This window comes from Tupaia chinensis, unplaced genomic scaffold (assembly GCF_000334495.1).
Source record: "Tupaia chinensis unplaced genomic scaffold, TupChi_1.0 Scaffold000700_1, whole genome shotgun sequence".
Classification (NCBI taxonomy): Eukaryota; Metazoa; Chordata; class Mammalia; order Scandentia; family Tupaiidae; genus Tupaia; species Tupaia belangeri.
The window spans coordinates 516,017-536,323 of NW_006160223.1; the positions used below are offsets into that span (position 1 = coordinate 516,017).

Genomic DNA, 20,307 nt, shown 5'->3' on the forward strand with positions numbered 1-20,307 from the left:
GGAGAAGGAAAAAGTATGTTTAATTGACAAGAAAATGAAAAGCTATTTGCTGATGATAGTGTATATGGTAATGTCTTTATCTTGACTGATATGTGTGGTATGTTGTACACTGACTGTAAAGATAAATATGATTAAATGTAAATTAAAATAAAACAAATTAGGGACCAGCAGTTAGTGTAATGGCTATGTCACTAAACTCCCATGTAGTCAAACACGGTTCAAGTCCTGGACCCAGTGGCTTAAACTCATGCCAGGCGCACGTGTGTGTGTGCCCAAGATCCCGAAAGGAGACTGGAGGAGAAGGAATTGTGGTGTGGCCATCCCCCCTGGGGAAGATTTCTCGCTTTCTATCTCTCTATGTCTTTCTGGCGAGTGCATGCACCCTATAGCGAAAACCTCTCCAAAAAATAATAAAAAAATAAAATAAAACAAATTAAATAAAAATAATAAATAAATATAGAAATCATAATCTATAATAAATAATTACTCATATCTCCATTATAAAGTTTGTCTAATACTATTTTTTGAGAGGTTTCTTTCACTATAGTGCGCGTGCGCTTGCCAGACAGAGAGACAGAGAGACAGAAAGCGAGAAATCACCCCCCAGGGGGGATGGTCACACCGCAATCCCTTCTCCTCCATTCTCCTCTCGGGATCTTGGGCATGCACACACACGTGCCCGGTGTCAGTTTTAAGCCACAGGGTCCGGGACGTGAACCACGGTCGACTACGTGGGAGTCCAGCGACATAGCCGTTACGCTAACTGCTGGTTCCCATCTAATACTATTTTTTAATCTTATTTTATTTCTAGTTCTTTTATGCATTCAGTCACGTCATTTAGTTTGCAAAGTGAATATTCCAACATGTTTACATTTCTCCCCAGTACAGTTGATAATAAAATTATCTTCAACAAATACCACATTTCTTAGTCCCATTAATGCTTTGCCTCTCCAAATTTCTTCTTAATGTCCTTCCTCAGACTCTATTCCTTCACTCATACTCTTCCCACACTATATCTGGTATTCACAACTATTTACTGTGTTTCTATATCCTTTAGTCATTCAGTTTTGGTCCTAGAGTGTGGACACTCAGTATATATTAAGTGGGGACATACAATGTCTCTCCTTCATAGCCTGGCTTGCTTCACTCAGCAGTAAAACTTCCATATTCATCCACTTTCTTTCAAACGCCAGGGTCTTGGTTTTTTTTAATGGCTGAGTAGTATTTCACAGAGTATATGTCCCACAGTTTTTCAATCCATTCATCTGTTCGTGGGAATTTGGGTTTGTTCCATGTCTTCGCAATTGTGAATAACGCCACAGTAAATATCGATGTGCAAGTACTTCTCCGATTAAGAATTCTTCTGTCCTTTGAGTAGATATCAAGGAATGGAATTGTTGGGTCATAGGGAAGTTCTATTTGTAGATTTTTGAGGAATCTCCAAATTTTTCTCCACAGTGGCTGGACCAATTTACATTCCCACCAGCAGTGTAAGAGAGTTCCCCTTTCACCACAACCCTGCCAGTTCCCTAGGAGATTTTGAGTAACAAAAACAAAGTATAAGACTCTCTAACTGGGCTTGATCACCCCTGCACCACCACGGTCTTGTGTCATAACCACTAATTAGTCCACCAAATTAAAGCAAAAATAAATTCAACAAATCCTAAAGCTCAGGCTTTTCTACATGGTCAATATTGTCCAAAGGCAGCAAAGTAGTTTTAGACCACTACAGTTCATCTCTTTGTCTTTGGCATTTTATTTTTACAATTAAAAATTATATATCATATCTTATATGAATATATAGGCATAAAATTCAAAATTCTAAATATATCTTTTCTACAAGGCAGATGAATACTACATATTTGTGTCTTTCTTACACTTTATTTGTAATTTTAGGTTAAAATTAGAAAAATAGAGAAGTCATTCTTTCAGGAAAATCACCTCACAATGCTGGAAAATTATCTTAACTAATCTTTTCTAACTAATACCATACAAAAATACTGAAATAACAACCAAAAGAAGGCATAATCTATTTTATTATGGTCAAAATCACTATAATATTAAAAACATAAAAATCATAAATATTATTTGATTTATTGATAAATTGACCATGGTGTGGCAAAATACACATGCTCACATACAAGCACTGAATAAAATTTAGGCCAATTGTTAGGAAGATTAATTTGGCAAATTTCCAAATGCTAGAAATCCAGATTGAAGTAGTTGAAGCAACATAGGATTTCTAGGTTCACATAAAATGATTACTATTTATCCCACTCAATTTTCAGTATGGCTCTCCAATCTCAGGACTTAGATATTTATCCATTCTGAAAAATTATAACCTAGTATCTTTGATAGCCTTTCCTCACCCTTTGTTCTAGTTTCTTCCCTGGAACACTTCTCAAGCATAAGGATAAATTAGAAAATGATAAGGACCTATCAGAAAATGGAACACCTGATGCAGAGATTACTGAGAGCACTCCTCCCAAGAACAGACTCCAGGGTATTGACTCCTAGCCCTTCCCCCAACTGGTGGCTAATTAATACATATCATTGAAAATACTCTCAATACTTTGTGTCTTCATTCTCTTCTCTTGTCACTTCCTTCAACCTCTTCTAAAATTATAATTATAATTATTATTAATATTTGTAGAGGGTTTTGCCTTAGGTTACATGTGCTCTCTGGAGAGAGAGAGAGAGACAGAGACAGTGAGAAGGAAAGTGAGAAATCATTCTTCAGGGGGGATGGCCACACTGCAATTTCCTCTCCTCCATTCTCCTCCTGTGTCTTGGGTACGCATGCACCTGTTCCCTGCCTAAATTTCAAGCTTCCAGTTCCAGGACTCAAACCTCAGTCGGCCATATGGGAGTTCAGTGACATAGCTGCTACACATTCTGCTGGTCCCCTAAAATTATAATTAAATGGGTGAAAACAAAGGTGGAAAGAAGGTGGCAAAACTGTTCTAGCTCGTGCTTTTTTTGTTTGTTGGCTTGTTTTTCACATCCAGCTAAACTTCTACTTGACAGTAGAAGATTCTCATTTTACCTCATACATGTTCTCCATTAAAAGCCATTTTAATGGCAAATGGTTACATTATTGATCTCCCATGTAGTTCAAGTTCTGGTACTGGTGGCTTAAAACAAGCCAGGCACATGTGCATGCGTGCCCAAAATCCTGAGAAGAGAACAAAGGAGAAGGGATTGCAGTCTGGCCATCCCCGCGAGGGATGATCTCTTGATTTCTGTCTCTTGCTGTCTCTCCCACAAGGGCACGTGCCCTATATCAAAAATCTTTCAGAAACATGAAAGCCATTGGGCAGGAGGGAACCTAATATGAGTGAAACATAGACACGGCATTTGAAGGGACCATTAGAACCAATAAGGTTTCACTGGTGAAATTCAAGTTCTGCATGTCAATCTGATAGAGCAACACTAAAGTGAGAGAGAGACTTTAAATACTCTAAATACCAGCCTTTCTAATTCTTTGAGGGGAAAAAAAATGCTGAAATCAGATGTCTTAACATTGAGAAAAAACTTAGAATACCGTTAGGTGCTCATACATAAAATTCACACATTATATTTAAAATTTTGAAGCTCATATTCTAGGCTCTCTAACTGTCTTCCCATGAGAGCTCACAAAATTTGTAACGAATATGGTGGGATGGTAACTAGAGAAGCAAATTTCCTAAAAAATCTCTGGTCTGTACACAAATAAGCAGATGGATAAATATTTGCTCTATGTGTCCTGCCTCTTTTTAGAGCTTCATCAATGTAATTTCAGTAAGAGATGAAATAACACCCTGCATCTATTCCCTCTCTCAACATTCAGCCAGTATCTGCTTTTTGGCTTTCTTCTTTAACAGTCTAAAATGTTTTCATATCAAGTACCACCTGCACACTACAAGGTGCTAAATTCATCAGGATTTTATCAGTTCTCTTCTTATTTTAATTTCTAGACTCTGTTGTTATTAACTACAGGCTATTTGAAACTTTCCTTTTTCTAGTGTCCTCACTTATTTTTTGGCTCCTTTTCTTGTTCTTACAAAGGAAAGGGAATCTTCCTTGTAAGATACTCAAATCTCTTTCTATGATCAATTAGCATTCTCATTCATTTCTAGAGCTTTATAGAAAAGATGTGCAAATACACTTGTTTAACACTGTACACTATGGTCCAGGGATTGAGCACATTAAATTAAGCTAAGTCTTTGATAAAAGATTTTGTCAGGATCCCCAGCTCAGCTCCAACAAACTGTACAAGCAGGGATCCTATATAACCTCCATAAACATCCATTCGTGTTTTCATCTGGAAGAAGATTTCTTATATCATTGAATTGCTCCACTACCTTACATAGTTATTATCTGAGTGTTTGACACATAAGAAACACTCAATGAATATTCATCAGATAGCTATTACTTCCACTTTTCTTACTGGTTTCACAATTAAGATGTATATTCTAGATGATTTCTTTCATCAGGCATCCCTCCTGTGGCTTCCAAGGTTAGACTATACTAACCTTCCAATTGAACCATAAACCTCTATTGTAATTGTCCACAGTATATATGATATATTGCAATATCAATAACTTGACAGCATCGGGAACCAGCAGTTAGAGTAATGGCTATGTCGCTGGATTCCCAGGTAGTCGACCGCGGTTCGCGTCCCAGACCCAGTGGCTTAGAACTCACACCGGGCGCGTGTGCGTGCGTGCCCAAGATCCCGAGAGGAGAATGGCGGAGAAGGGATTGCGGCGTGACCATCTCCCCAGGGGGTGATTTTTCGCTTTCTGTCTCTATGTCTCTTTCTGTCTGTCTGGCGAGCGCACGTGTCCTATAGCGAAAACCTCTCAAAAAAAAAATAATAATAACTTGACAGCACCAACAACTATCAATATGTTAGCCATTTATACCTTCAGGGCATGCACACACTATGTCTTGATTGCTTTTATATTTCCCATACCTGGTATAAGTTAAATAACTGGGATAAAATAAAAGTAAAGGTCTAAGCTAGGATTTGAATGCAAGCCTGGCACCACTGTTTCAATTTCTCATACGTCATGTGGACATCAGCCACAGTGCTTAAATTTCTCTGACTTCAATGATGGTTATATGTTTACTCCATATGTTGGATTGTAAACCTCAGGGTCTGGTCAGCTAATGAGGTCTCCGATCAGGGTTCATTAACAACCTTTTTCTATGGTCTACTTGCTGAGTCAATAGCCAGTTACTGCAAGTAATGGTCTCTGGCTGTGTGATAGTCCCACTGAAAGGATATGGGCCAATTAAGAGTATTTCATATTTGCTAAGAGTTTCATCCTGCTGAGCTCAGAGTAGAATCAATCTTGGCTCTACATTGAATGAAAGACCCTGCAAAATTACAAAACCTTTAAATACTTATTGAATTCAAATAGGTTCGATAAAGGCTGCAGAGATTTTCTTACCTCTAAAGGGTAATGATTACTTTTTCATTCAGTATCTTAAATGATATCTGAAGCTAAGGAAATAGTCAAAGAGATGTGTAGGTGAAAAATAAACTATCACCAGAATTCAGTTGTTCATATTTTTTAAGCCCAAAAAAGTGTTTTATAAACTTTTCCCTTCCTTTACTCTAAGTCTTCCTTCTAAGATTTTTTTCATCTTTTTTCTTTCTTCCTTTTCTTTCTTTTTGGATTGTTTGCCCTTTACAATTCATGTTAAGAATGGCATTTCCCTTATTTATATCCCCCCATGTTTAAACAATATGATCAACAAAATTGCATCTATTAATGAAAACTATCTCTGAAATGAAAGATCTCAACAAATTTTATAAAAACAGATGAATATTAAAGAAGACTTTTTTGTTGTTGTTAAATTACACAATAGAAACAAGCATTTGGGAAAAATAAGCTGACCACATAAAGTCACCACTGAAGCTGTAAGGCAGAGATCCCCAAAGCTTCATGTCCTCCTAGAAGAAGGTCCCTCCATGGATGAGGGGGTAATTGGTCCCAGGATGACCCAAGCACACCACATCCTCCCCCAATCTCCACCCTTACCACATTGCAACATACAGTGAAACAATCACTTAACTGTAAAGTTCACTCTCCCATTAGAATCCAGCATCACTGCTGATCCCATAGAATGTGGAGCCCAGGCAACAATTCGAGCAATGAGGAGCAGCTAGAAGCACAGAGGAAGTCTCACTTGCTGGCTGATGCCCACTCACTGCAATGTGGCTGAGAGGGAAGGTCCAACACGCCACAGACCAACAATGGTCTGCAGTCAGGAGACTGGGGACGCCTGCTGTGTGGGAAACAGTACTGCCTTCAGACTGACACCACTCTATCCAGAAACGTATTGTAAAATATTTCTTGGAAATATTCACCCCACCATAATTTGAAGAGATTTATGAACATGTCATCATGTTATTCAATTGCTCCTTCTCTTTAGGATAAAAAATATTTTCGTATAACTTTTCTCATTAACAGTAAACTAAACCAAAATGTTACTTTTTTTCAAATGTTATTTCATAAAATATTTTAATATGAAGATTATTCTCTCTTTAACATTCCTTTCCTAGAGTTAGAATCACAGCACTTTTTATAAGTTGAGTCTGTACTAAAGGAAAAATAATACTCAGATACACTCCACTGAAATCAATATGATTTTTTTCAGCAAGAAAATCAAAATGACAATGAAAGGGTAAAATAATCTATAGCATAGAAATGTGAAGGAAGGAAAAAGGGTATTAGATAAGAAAAAAATTAATTGAAAACCAATAGTCATTCATGAGTTTAAAGTTCATGTGTTTTAATGATAAGTCTAAGTTTCTTATTTTCCAGAAGATAAATTTGCAAATATTTTATAAGATATGTGTATATAAAATATCTTCAACAGATAATACCACATTTTATAGTTTTATCAACTGGACTAGGGAGAAATGTTCACCTGTTGAAATATACACTCTGTAAGCTAAATAATGTGATTAAATGCATAAAATAAAATGAAATTAAAAAATTGTAAAAAAGCAAATAAAAATTTTTGAAAAAGATATGCGTTTATAAGAGATCACATCTTTCATCTGGTGACATTACACTAAAATTACAGGAAGTGTACTTAAGAAACATAGAGTTCAATCTGAGAGTTTATCTTGAAAATTCAAACGAAAAATTTTAAATAATCATGATGGGCATGTTTTTTTTTTTTCTTTTTTTGGAGAGGATTTTGCTATAGGGCGTGTGTGCTCACCAGACAGACAGAGAGAGACAAAGAGACAGAAAGCGAGAAATTACCCCCCCAGGGGGGATATCCATGCTGCAATCCCTTCTCCTCCATTCTCCTCTTGGGATCTTGGGTACGCACGCACACGCTCCTGGCATGAGTTTAAGCCACAGGGTCCGGGACTCGAACTACGTGGGAGTCTAGTGACATAGCCATTACCCCAACTGCTGGTCCCATTATGGGCATGTTTTAAAAAGCAAAAAGCATAGAATAAGATTAAATTTAGGAACTGATAAAATGTAGCTCAAATTTTGTAGAAACTATCAAAAGGAAGGGACTGTGTGAACTCAAATTGAAATAAAATAAAAGTTACAGGTAGTGTAACAATCATTTGGACAAACTTTCTAAAGTTATAATTTCCAACAACTAAATTAATTTTATTCATTCAATGACAAAAATCTTTGCAACTCTTCAGACCAAAGACTGGGCATTATTTTGTTTTCTTATTTGAGGACTATGACTTGCTCATCTCAGTAGTTCTCTAAGAGTTCTGATTTATGCGATGTCACCTGGCACTTGGCAGAGATGCAAATTCTCACACCCACCTCAAGGCTATTGAGTTGGAAACTCCAAGAACAAGACCCAGTAACTCATGTTTCAACAAGCCCACTAGGTGATTCTGATGTGTTTTATCTTATATTTCTACATTATTGTGTATTTTTACTATATGTGCTTATAATTGATGAAGTAGATAGATGAAGAATTCCTGGATACATATTGTTTGTTTAAATTTATCTTCTTGCTTAAATCTCTCTTCCTATTTTATAAATCATGTATTCTAGGAATTAAACCTTAACTTTTCACTGTTCTTTTGATTATAATGGGTAGAATTGGGGTTGGTGCAGGAGTCTTTGGCTGCAACTTCTGCTGTATGTTTATTCTATTTTCTCCAAGCCTTTAATTATTTTCTTTCTCTATAAACCCTCATACATACACTACAGCTTTTGAAATCAAGCTTTCAATCCTTCGTGGATTCACTCCATCCTAATATGATCAATTACTGTGTCTGTTTCCCTGACATTTTCTAAAACCTTCAGGGGGCAAAAAAATCACTGACCTTCAAGAAAGTAGATATAGATTTCAAAGTATACGTGTTCCCAAGTTGATAAACAATCTCTCAATTTTCCTGTCATCTAGAATAGATTAAACAAGAAGAACGACCAGAAGGCTGTCTTTGATAGGATATTTCAGTTAAATACATTTACTTTCTACAACTGAATGCCTTTCTTTTGTTTTGTTTTGTTTTTCAAATGAAAAACTTCAATATTAAAACCAGTTTAAAGTAAAATTGCTCTGATTGAAGCAGGGCATTGAAAGGTTTTTATGCAAGTATTCCTTCCACAGCTCCAAAGACAGGATTTTGGAATCCATGTTTTAAGCATTCAAGTCTGAAAACTTTCATCTAAAACAATTTCTTCTGTAGGTATCTCTGTATGTACTACAAGTGGGTTTACAAGCATTATCACAACAGAAAGCAACTTTTACTTGGGCAGAACAATCAGCTGATCAATAGAATAATATATGAGAGAAACAAGAAATGTCTCAGATATTGAATAGGAAAGTACTTGAGCCATATCTCCACATGCAGACACTATTGTTCCCTCAGCCAAGAATACTCTCTGACCTGACCTTCAGTTTTGGTAAATATTAAAGCTAGTTTTTTAACTACACTATAGAGTTTTCATTTTTTTAAAGGTTTTTGCCTTAGAACATGTGCACTCCCATGAGAGAGAGACAGTAACAGGGAAAGTAAGAAATCATTGCCCAGGTGGGATGGCAATTCTGCAATCCCTTCGCCTCCGTTCTCCTCTCAGAATCTTGAGCATCCACGCATACACACCCAGCATGAGTTTTAAGCCACTGGGTCCAGGTCTCAAACCAGTCAGCCATGTGAGAGTCCAGCAATGTAACCACTACACCATCTGCTGGTCCTAAAGTTTTCATTTTACTATAACTTCAAAACATACAAATATCAAGAACATACCTAACATATGTGTGCATGAGTATACACAAAATTTTGTATTAGTGCTTCTTATTAATTAATAATTTAACCATTTTATGGGAAAAAGGCTACTTTGGCAGTATACCTCATTGAAATTGCAGTGGTTTATTGATCACTAGTTGATCAATAAGTTGAAAGCCTAGGCTTTCTTTAAGTTGTAGAAAATACTTAAGTGATTTGGAAGAACTTTGAAGTGAGTCAAGAGAAAACATATGGCTTTGGGAGTTTAAAACATAGGATTATCCAGTGGCATGTGATCAAGGTGGCAGGATCCCACATGGCTGACTAAGCAAATGGCATCCTGGACCAAGCAGCTCGTGTGTGTCTGTGTCCAAAACCCAAGAGAAGAATGGAAGAGAAAGGATTGTGGAGTTTCCCCACACCACTTGAGGATGCCTTCTCAATTTCTCTCTCTGCCTCTTTCTAATAAATGCACATATCCACTCACAAATTATAAATAAATAAATAAATATTTAAAAGTAAAAAAATAGCAAAGATTAAAAGGTACCAGCTTAGGAGTTCTTACTACATGTAATCCCAGATACCTATTAAATTATAAATGTAGACAAATATAATTATATTTAGTGGATATCATAACACACTTAAAATTAGAACTATCAATCTCTAAGAAACTGATAAGAGTTTTCACACAATGTCTTTAGAACTAAAGTAAAAATCCAAATATTTTGATCACCAGGCTAGCTGTGTAGACAAAAAGTAGGTTCGAAAAACATGCCCCTCCAAAAAAATCAAAAACAATACACAAACCAAAAAAATTTATTGCTACCACCATGGTCTATCCCTTGGATCTAAAATTTAAGTGGCTAGTCGGTGCCATCACTGCATCTAGGCTAGCTTGGCTGTTTGACCGCCTCCCGGCCTCAGCCAGAAGAGCGGCAAGATCATGGCCCCTTGTGTCATTCTTTGAGGAAAAGTTCTTTTCAAGAAAGAAACCCTGAACCTGTCAAACAATCCCTCAAACCAAAGTTAACAGAAGATCGTTTTGATGCACCAGTAGATTCCAATTTAGAGAAAGAACCACTAGAAAAATTTCCAGATGATGTCAATCCAGTTACCAAAGGTGGACCCAGGGACTCAGAACCTACGCGATATGGAGATTGGGAACGAAAAGGACGCTGTATTGATTTTTAAGTCATATCAGAATAATTTTATGAATATGTACATCTGTGTTAACTTATTTATGATTTTTTTAAATATTCTTTAAATCATATAATTTCTGTAATGTGCCTGAAATATATACATGATGGCTTTGAAAGAAAATATGCTACTATGAATTATGAAAAGGAAAATATATCCATATTGTCACGGATTAGCTTAAATTTAAATGCACTGGGGTATATAAATTATGATTAGAGCTGCACACCTTTATTCTGTCACTTTTCAGTTAAGATTGCTTCTAAGATGCACATGCGAATAAAGTATTTTTTAGTGAAAAATAAAATAAATAAATAAAATTTAAGAGGCTACATCAACTAGATGATTACGTGCTATGTGTCTACTGTTTCACTACTATTTGAAGTATCTGACTACTGTGCTTTACTTTCCAACTTTCCCTCTCCATAGTATCATTCTTACAGTATCCATTTAGAGGTCAAATTCCAGGGAATTCTCAGAACATAGGATGGGCTGCAGGAAACAGTGATGGGGTCACCTACAGTGGAATGTGTGTGTAGTACCTATAAGCAAAGGTTGGTAGGCATAGGCCTAAATAGCATGAATCAGCTCAAAAGGTTATTCTTGGAAATGGAATGTAATGATTTTTCCTGCACACTCTTTGGAATGCTGAAGAGAAAGAACTAGAGAGAGAAAAAAGACACAAGAACCATTTTCATACAAATGTGACAGCTCAAATATGATTAGATATTGAGACGTGAAATGAGAACTAGGTATTTCTACTTGTCTTATATCAATAGATATTAGAAGATCCAAAAGGTCAAGAGTTTAGATAGAGCATTTCTTCCTCCAAAGACAGAAAGGAAAAACAATGTTTATGCAGAAAAACTTACAATACCTCATCCTGAAGAGACAATCAACTGATATTGAGCTATGTGGAAAAGACTAGATATTTTTCTTGAAATTAAAATAGTTTAAAAATCTGTTCAGCAACTGGGACCAGCAGTTAGCATAATGGCTATGTTGCTGGACTCCCATGTAGTCGACCGTGGTTCACATCCCGGATCCAGTGGCTTAAAATTCATGCCGGGTGTGTGTATGTGTGCGTGCCCAAGATCCCAAGAGGAGAATGGAGGAGAAGGGATTGCGGCGTGGCCATCCCCCCTCGGGGGGTGATTTCTTGCTTTCTGTTTCTCTGTCTCTGTCTGTCTGGTGAGCGCACATACCCTATTAGCAAAAAGCTCAAAAGGTTATTCTTGGAAATGGAATGTAATGATTTTTCCTGCACACTCTTTGGAATGCTGAAGAGAAAGAACTAGAGAGAGAAAAAAGACACAAGAACCATTTTCATACAAATGTGACAGCTCAAATATGATTAGATATTGAGACGTGAAATGAGAACTAGGTATTTCTACTTGTCTTATATCAATAGATATTAGAAGATCCAAAAGGTCAAGAGTTTAGATAGAGCATTTCTTCCTCCAAAGACAGAAAGGAAAAACAATGTTTATGCAGAAAAACTTACAATACCTCATCCTGAAGAGACAATCAACTGATATTGAGCTATGTGGAAAAGACTAGATATTTTTCTTGAAATTAAAATAGTTTAAAAATCTGTTCAGCAACTGGGACCAGCAGTTAGCATAATGGCTATGTTGCTGGACTCCCATGTAGTCGACCGTGGTTCACATCCCGGATCCAGTGGCTTAAAATTCATGCCGGGTGTGTGTATGTGTGCGTGCCCAAGATCCCAAGAGGAGAATGGAGGAGAAGGGATTGCGGCGTGGCCATCCCCCCTCGGGGGGTGATTTCTTGCTTTCTGTTTCTCTGTCTCTGTCTGTCTGGTGAGCGCACATACCCTATTAGCAAAAACCTCTCCCCCACCAAAAAAAAGAAAAAAGAACAACAACAACAAAATTCTGTTCAGCAACTTAAAAGAATATATGACATATTCTTTTTATATAATCATGATGTAAAATCCAATGAGTAAATCAAGAAAACATGAAGACTATGTAATGATATAAAGAAGGGATATAATTAAAGTCTTAAAGAAACCAAAATTTCAGTAGCAGCACTGTGGATTAATGGGTAAAACTGATGCTGTACCTATGAGGGATCTTCAAAAAGTTCATGGGAAATTCACATTATGCAAAGACTTTTTGGGCTGGCTCCATGGCCTAGAGATTAAAAGAACTTATCCCATATAGCCTATTGTGTAGTTCAAATCTCAGAGCTAGTGACCTGAGGAACATGCTGGACACATATGTTTGCATGCCTAAAATACTGACAGGCAGGAGGGTTGGAGGAAAAAAGATAGAGGTGTACACATGCCCCATTAGGGGATGCTGTCTCCCTTCTCCCTCTCCCTCTGGTTAGCATATTTCCTCTGACATAAAAAATAAATAAATAAAAAATAAAAACAAAAAAACATAAAATAGGAATGAGAAAAAGAAAAAGATAAATAAAAATCTATTCATAGATTTCCATTTTATTTGAACCAAAAATAAACTATCACTTCAATTCCATTTTCTGCAAACTTTTTAAAGTACATGCATACTTTATATATTCATATATATGGAGAGAGCAGAAGCAACATAAAAGCAAGTTTGTAAAATCTCAGAACAGGTACGACAATCAAAAGAGAAGAAAAGAAGAAGAAACAAGATGATAAGTATAAAAGCCTAACAGTTAAGAATAATCTAAAGCAGCATAGGTGTCTTTCGGAAACAAAATTGAATAGTATTAATGAAGCGTCACCTCTCATTAAAATCCTAGGTACTTAATGTCAGTGACAACTGGCATCCTTTTCCTATAAAACTGGTATTTTAGAATTACAAATAATAAAAGTAAATCTATAGTTGAAAACATTGAGTATGACAGATCAGAAAGTCCAAACATATATTACTACTCGTTTATTAAAAAAAAAAAAAAAGAAGAAGAAGAAGTAGTTTGTTAATCTGGAATCTAGATCTCTCTCTCCTTTTGTGTCTTTGAGAAAAACAGTAACCATCATAGGATTCACTTCATTTAATTTTACAATAGGATTAGGATGATGACTGTGGATTGTGGCAGTTAGTGAAGATGGCTCCAATTTAGCTCAAATAAAATGTGTTGAACACCTCAGTGTGTTAGGCACTGGGCTGAGCACTCTATGATCAAGAAAAACTAAAGTAGACTCCCATCTTAAAATATCTCAAGTCAAATAGAAGGAAGATCTTCCTAAATCCCCTGTCAGTTGTGACTTTCTAGAATTAGTTTCCATTATATTGACAGGCTTGGTAAATAGGGAGATAAAGTGGTTTAATAAAAATAAAGCTTGGGACCAGCAGATGGTGTAATGGTTACATCACTGGATTCCCACCTAGTCGACCACAGAGTCCTGGACTTGGTGGCTTAAAACCCACCCCAGGTGTATATGTGTGTGTGCCCAAGATCATGAGAAAAGAATGCAGAGGAAGGGATTGCAGAGTGGCCACACCCCCTGGGGATGATTTTTCGCTTTCTATCTCTCTGTCTCTCTTTGTCTCTATGGCAAGCACACACCCCCTACAGCACAAAATCTCTCTTTAAAAAAGAAAGAAAGTAAAAAAGAAAAAGAAAGGAAAGAAACTTGGGTCAAGCAGTTGCAATGTAGTTAAGGCAGCTGGATAGCACATGGTCAACTGTAAGGTTTGAGTCCTGGCCACAGTGGCTTGAAAACACTCAAGGTTTGTGTGCATGGTGCCCGAAATCCCAAGAAGATAGTAGAGGAGAAGAAATTGCATCATGACCATCACCACTAGAGGGTACTTCTTTCTCAGTTTCTCTCTCTCTTTCTCCAAGTGCAAATGCTGCATAGAAAATAAAAAAAAGAAAGAGAGAAAAAGAAAAAATAAAAGAAACCCAGTGCTAGTAACAAAACAAAACAAAATTATATTTCTGGCTCTGGAAACTCTGTGAGTGTTCACGAAGACATGGCATGCTGAGTAAGTCACACATTTCATGTCTGACACTTGGATCTTCTCCATCTGATGTCTGCAATCTCTTAGTTGGGTGGCATCCAGACGGCTCCAAGAGCCAACCTACCTCATAGCCTGAAAACTTTTCTCTGTGAAAGTCGAAAATTTTCCTATTTAAAAGGTCTACATGTTTGCATTTTTTCCTTTACTTTCTTTTGTATTTTTTAAAATTAATTAATTAATTAATTTGCAATCATTCACTGTACATCAATACAGTATAGAAAATGAGATTTTCCATCCACTATACATTATATATTGGCTCAATCAAGGAGATTACCATATGTGTTATCAACAAGTAATTTTCCATTTCTTATATATCCCCTCATTGGTTCCTACCTCTCACCCTCTGCCAACCCCCCCACACACACATTGTCTCTACTATGCAGTTATTTTACTTGCCTTTTATTTCACATTTATTGATTTGCTAAAGATCTCATTAAAGACTTTCAGTAGCAAACAGAGCTGATATATACCTATTTATGAATGTATGTCTGACTTTAGGCATAACATGATTGAGGAAAGTGAACATACCATAAAGTAGCACTTCGCTGGGGCTATAAAGCTAAATGCAATCATTGACAGGTATAAATAGGTATTTTTTAATGATTTTTTTTTAATTTCAAAGAAAAGTTTTAATAGACCAAAAAAAAAAAATGTGAAGAGAAATTTGCTTAAAACTTAATTCCAGGAAAAAGGTTAAGATTCAGTTCAAATAGGAGGTAGATGAATCTATCAACAGTTCTAGAGAAGACATAAATTTTTAAATATGAAAATCAAAGCATCAAAGAAAATCAGTAATTTTTTAGTCTAAAGTAAAAAAATTCAATTTCCCTGGTTCAGATTCATGTAATTGGTCTCTTTTCTATTGTATTTGACATGTTATTGTGGTCTTATATTTCCATTTGAACTGTAAAAGCTAACATTCAACTCCAGACTTGTCCCTATTATTAGGTTGGCCATTCTCATGGATGTTTCTTGTACTCTTATTTCTGTGTGTCTGACTGAAGTTTTCCTGGGATAGCACTACCTTCAGAACTTTTTGGAGAGCTGGTCTGGTGTTGGTAAATTCTTTCTGGTTTTGTTTATCTGAAAATGTTTTTGTCTCTTTTTTCCATATGAAAGATAATCTTACTGGGTATAGTATTCTTGATTGAAATTGCTTTTCACTTAACACTTTAAATATATTTTCCAATTCTTTCCATGCTTGCATTTTTTTCTGATGAGTGGTCTGATGTTAGCCTTATGGGATATCTTCCAAAAGTAACTTGATAATTCTTTCTTGCCAATTTTAGTATCTTGTCTCTGTCTTTATCTCTGTCTATGGTTTTGGTCAATCTGGATATGATGTGCTTTAGGGAGAATCTTCTTGGGTTGATTGTATGTGGGGTCCTTTGTATTTCTTTGGTCTGGATATCTGAGTGCTTCTCTAGGTTTGGAAAATTTCTTCTAGGATTTCATGGAATGGATTATCAATGTCCATAATAGTTTCCTCACCTTCTGCGATACCAGTAATCTGAATGTTTGGTATCTAGTTTAATGGTATCTAGTGTAATGGTATCTAGTTTAATGGTATCTAGTTTAAAGGTATCTAGTATTACATGTATGCTATTCTCATTTTTTGAATTATTTTCTCAGTCTTTTTGGTGAATTTTTCTAGGTCATCTTTTGTGTTTTTTAAAGAGAGGTTTTTGCTATAGGGTGCCTGCGCTCACTGGAAAAACAGAGAGACAGAGAGAGAGAAAGCAATAACTCACATCTCAGGGGGGATGGCCATGCTGCAATCCCTTCCTCTCCATTCTCCTCTCAGGATCTTGGGCACTTATGCATATGTGCCTGGCATGAGTTTAAGCCACTGGGTCCAGGATTCAAACTGGTTGGCTACATGGGAGTCCAACAACATAACCACTGTGCCATCTGCTGGTCCCTGCCTTTTTTTCCTTTAAGGCAAGTCTGGAGTTTAGTAGTGGTAGACTTCAGCAAATCCCATCCATCCCACTGGCATATACGGTACTTCCAACTCCGAATGAATTCTAGCACAGTGTCTTATCCCAGGGATTTGTTTTGCTTAAATTTAATTTATGACAAGTAAAATTTCAGGAATCTAAACACATATGATCACATCATACTCTGACAGTATTATATATAATAACAATTGTTTTTCCTTATGCTAGAAACATAAAGATTGCTTTTTTAGTATTTGAAATAAGACATAATATCACTTACTACTTAGATTTTATCTAAAACTACACAAAAATGTTTAGAATTTATCTGCACAATTGACTATTTGTAAATTAAAATTAAGATCTGTTGCATCGGTGTACTAATTCACTTCTTTAAGTAACTACATAATTACATGCTAGATACTTTGAAACTTGAAATCCATCTAAAATGTAATGTCTCTGCTCTTTGAAAACCTCCTTTAGAGAGTGGCTCTCAAACATGGCTAAACATTAAAACAGTTTAGGAAACTTTTTATGACACAGAGATGAGTGGGACAAACATGGTTAACTATAGAGCACAACCAGGGTTTCATAAGGAAACATGAGAATTTGATTTGGATAAAGAAATAAAAGCGTGCATTAGGCAGAATTAGCATCATGTAAAAATATATACTTTGGAACAGAAACCTCTGTACTAAGGACAAGAAATTTAATGTGTTCTATTTCCATGGTTTGAGCATGGCCCTTTGGTATGGCAAGCTTGAAGAGCAGCAAGTGGTACCATGGAGGGATGATTTACTAACACAAGAGGAGAAACCCAGGCTTTAAAGCCCATCCTGAGAAAAACAGAATATTTAAATAAGTGAAACTATATAGCAGGGTAGGGAGGGCAGCTTTGACCTCCAAGTGACAGCAACAGTTGGAATTTCAAAGTAGGAGAGAAGTAGGGAGAATAAATGCAGGCTCAAAGAAGTAAAACAACTTGCTCATCATATTTACCGGATGCAAAACTAAATCTCTGATTTCTGGGGCCCCAAAGCTTCCCCTGGTAGATACTTTGACATGCATACAGGCTCCTTCTCCACCTCGAGGGCATGTTGTAACCTAGAGAGAAACACAGCTGAGTGGCTCAACACAGGGGTGCTACTTGATAGGGAGCCTAAGCGAATATGCAAGCTTTATGCACCACATGGCCTCACTTTTCTAAACAAGAGATGTCACATTTTTATAATCCAGTGAATGTAATAAGATCTTGGGGAATTAAAGGAGTTCAATGTGAAAACAAAATGTGTCTTTCTGGGTGTGGAGAGACAGAAGAAATATTAAATAATTGGCAATACTAATAATGGTGAGAAACCAAGTGAACACATTACTCCAAGGAAAGGGTGAGAAAACATATACACATATCACTAATTAATATGTGTATCTTTTCACCTACAAATTGAATATCATCAGAGACCAGATAGGTGCAAGCTGCCTGCTTTCAGATGCATGTTTGCAAGTGTATGGCAGTGACAGGTTAATGGCTTGGGTACACAACCTTAGTAATGAATGTTCAAGCTCATTAAAACCAGAATGGTTATTGACAGCACAAAGGACTATACCAAAGTGCTATCAGCTGAAAGTACAAAATGAGATCAGGTATTTAATTATTTTTTCAACAACTCCATATGGCCAAACCAAAGAGAAAAAAAGCTTTATGTCACACACTGGAGGTTTCATGTGGAGAAATGAGAAGCAAAGAATTTTCTGTGAAAGCTGACAAAGTTCCATGAGAAATGTCTTAAACCAATAAATCATCTGGCTTCTTAAACCACAGATCCAGTAAGACAGTAGTTTAACCCATACGTATGTTGATGTGAAGAGAAAATGAAAATTTAAGGCCAGCGGCAGTGACAAAGTGATAATTCAATATTCATGCATGCTGAGGGTTGTGAGTTCACTTCCCGGGTATTCCTGTATAAGCTGAGCACACGCCTGTTGTGCCTGCGATTCTGGCTGACCAAAGGTTAGGGTGAATTGAAACATGGAGACCATATTGAGGCATCTCTCTCTCTCTCTCTCTCTCACACAGAAAAGAAACAAATAAAAAATACTCTTTAAAAAATAATTATTTATTTAAGTCTAATTATTTTTAATTTGCTATAGGCATGTGTGCTCACTAGAGAGAGAAAGAGGGAGAGGAAAAGAGAAAGAAAAAGTGATAAAGCAACCTGCTGGGTCCAGGACTTGAACCGTGGTTGGCCATGTGGGAATCTAGCATCTTCAACACATTGCCTGCTGTCCCCCCCAAAAAAAAACTTTAAAAAAACAAAAATTTTTGAATAAAAGATGTGCTTAGAGGTCATGTTTTATAATTTTATATCCAATATACGAATCATATTAATATTTACTTACCAAGCGATCATTTGGCCTCCTGATAATATTAGCAGTTGTGGAGAATTCACTCTTTTCTATTCCAGTCTAATAAAATGTTGGAAAATTTTCTTTCTAGATATGCCTTAATTTGGTTGAACAGATATTTATCCCCACCAATTTCCACTTTGGTTAATTCTAGTTTATATAGTCAATCAAATACCTTACTCATAGGATGGATTTTCATAGGATGGGTCTGATAACCTCTCACATTCCTTTTTTCTCTAGGTTCAACTTTCCTCAATTAAGTTCCAAGGATTCTAGTCCATTATTCTTGCTTACTTGCTTGTATACCCTCTTAATGACGAATTATGCCATTTGAAATTACCACAGTTTTAGAAATTAGCTATGGTCAGCAGAGAACCCTCCTCTTGACCATGTCTCCAGTAACTTTTTTTTTCTTCTTTTTTTTTTTTTTTTGAAGAGGTTTTTGCTATAGGGCACATGCGCTTGCCAGAAAGACAGAGAGAGACAGAGAGAAAGAAAGCGAGAAATCACCTCCCAGGGGAGATGGCCACCCTGCAATCCCTTCTCCTCTATTGTCCTCTTGGGATCTTGGGCACGCACGCACACACGTTCAGTGTGAGTGTAAGCCGCAGGGTCAGGGACTCAAACTGCTGTCGACTACGTGGGAGTCCAGCGACATAGCCATTATGCTAACTGCTGGTCCCTCTCCAGTAACTTTTCTATTTCCATTAGATTTACTCATTCAGCTTTTCCAACCCTTGGTATTCAATATTTATCAGTCTCCTTGAATAAAACAATAATCATCAATGCTGATGATTATTCCCAAATTGATAACAAATACATGGGAATTCAGTAAACTACCCTTTTCTCCTTTTACATATAATAGAAAAAAATTCACAACAAAACATTTTATTAAAAGATGCCATTACTGGGCAAGCTCGTGGAATGGTGATTAAGATGACCAAATCCCACATGGCTGACAGTACAGTTTGAGTCCTCAACCTGGGATTTAAAAAAAAAAAAAAAAAAAAAAAAATTGCCAGGTGCATGTGTGTGCACCTCCCCAAATCCTGAAAGCAGATAGAAACAGAGAAAAACTGTGGCACAACCTTTCCCGATGAGGGGTGCTTTCTTACTTCCTTCTCTCTCTTCTGTGAGCACATGCACCCTCTAGCAAATTAAAGATTAATTAATTGATTAATTATTTTAAAAGCTGTCATAACTAGAATATTATCATCTTAAGTTCTCCATTCTTCCTAAAACTCTCAGTTCTCATTTGAGATATGGTTAACCCACATTTTAACTCATAAATATATATGTCAGGTTCTAAAAGCATTAAGCCATCAGCAATAATTTTAAAAAACACCTTTTTAAAAATTATATACAATTATTTATTTAATAATTTCCCAAATCTTTCAATGATTTTAACAGGCTTTATTTTATCGTCTCAAACAGCTAGTACTCAACACTTATACATGAGTTATAGCATACATTAGATTATTGCCTCAGTTCATGTCATTTAGCAAGTCCGTTAGTAAGTAGAAAACAGTAGAAACAACTTTTAAAAGCTATATCAAAATCCATATATGGGACC

The 20,307-nt window shown here is 36.4% G+C and overlaps 1 protein-coding gene and 1 pseudogene across 1 annotated transcript in view; one reads left to right on the forward strand and one right to left on the reverse strand.

Annotated features, from left to right (window-relative positions):
• Window positions 1-20,307, reverse strand: part of DPP10 (dipeptidyl peptidase like 10) — a gene marked incomplete at its 3' end in the record, with an annotated part of 525,560 nt that overhangs the window by 492,541 nt on the left and 12,712 nt on the right. The gene's annotated exons all lie outside the window — the stretch shown is intronic.
• On the forward strand, window positions 10,051-10,411 carry LOC102482310 (succinate dehydrogenase assembly factor 4, mitochondrial pseudogene; annotated as a pseudogene).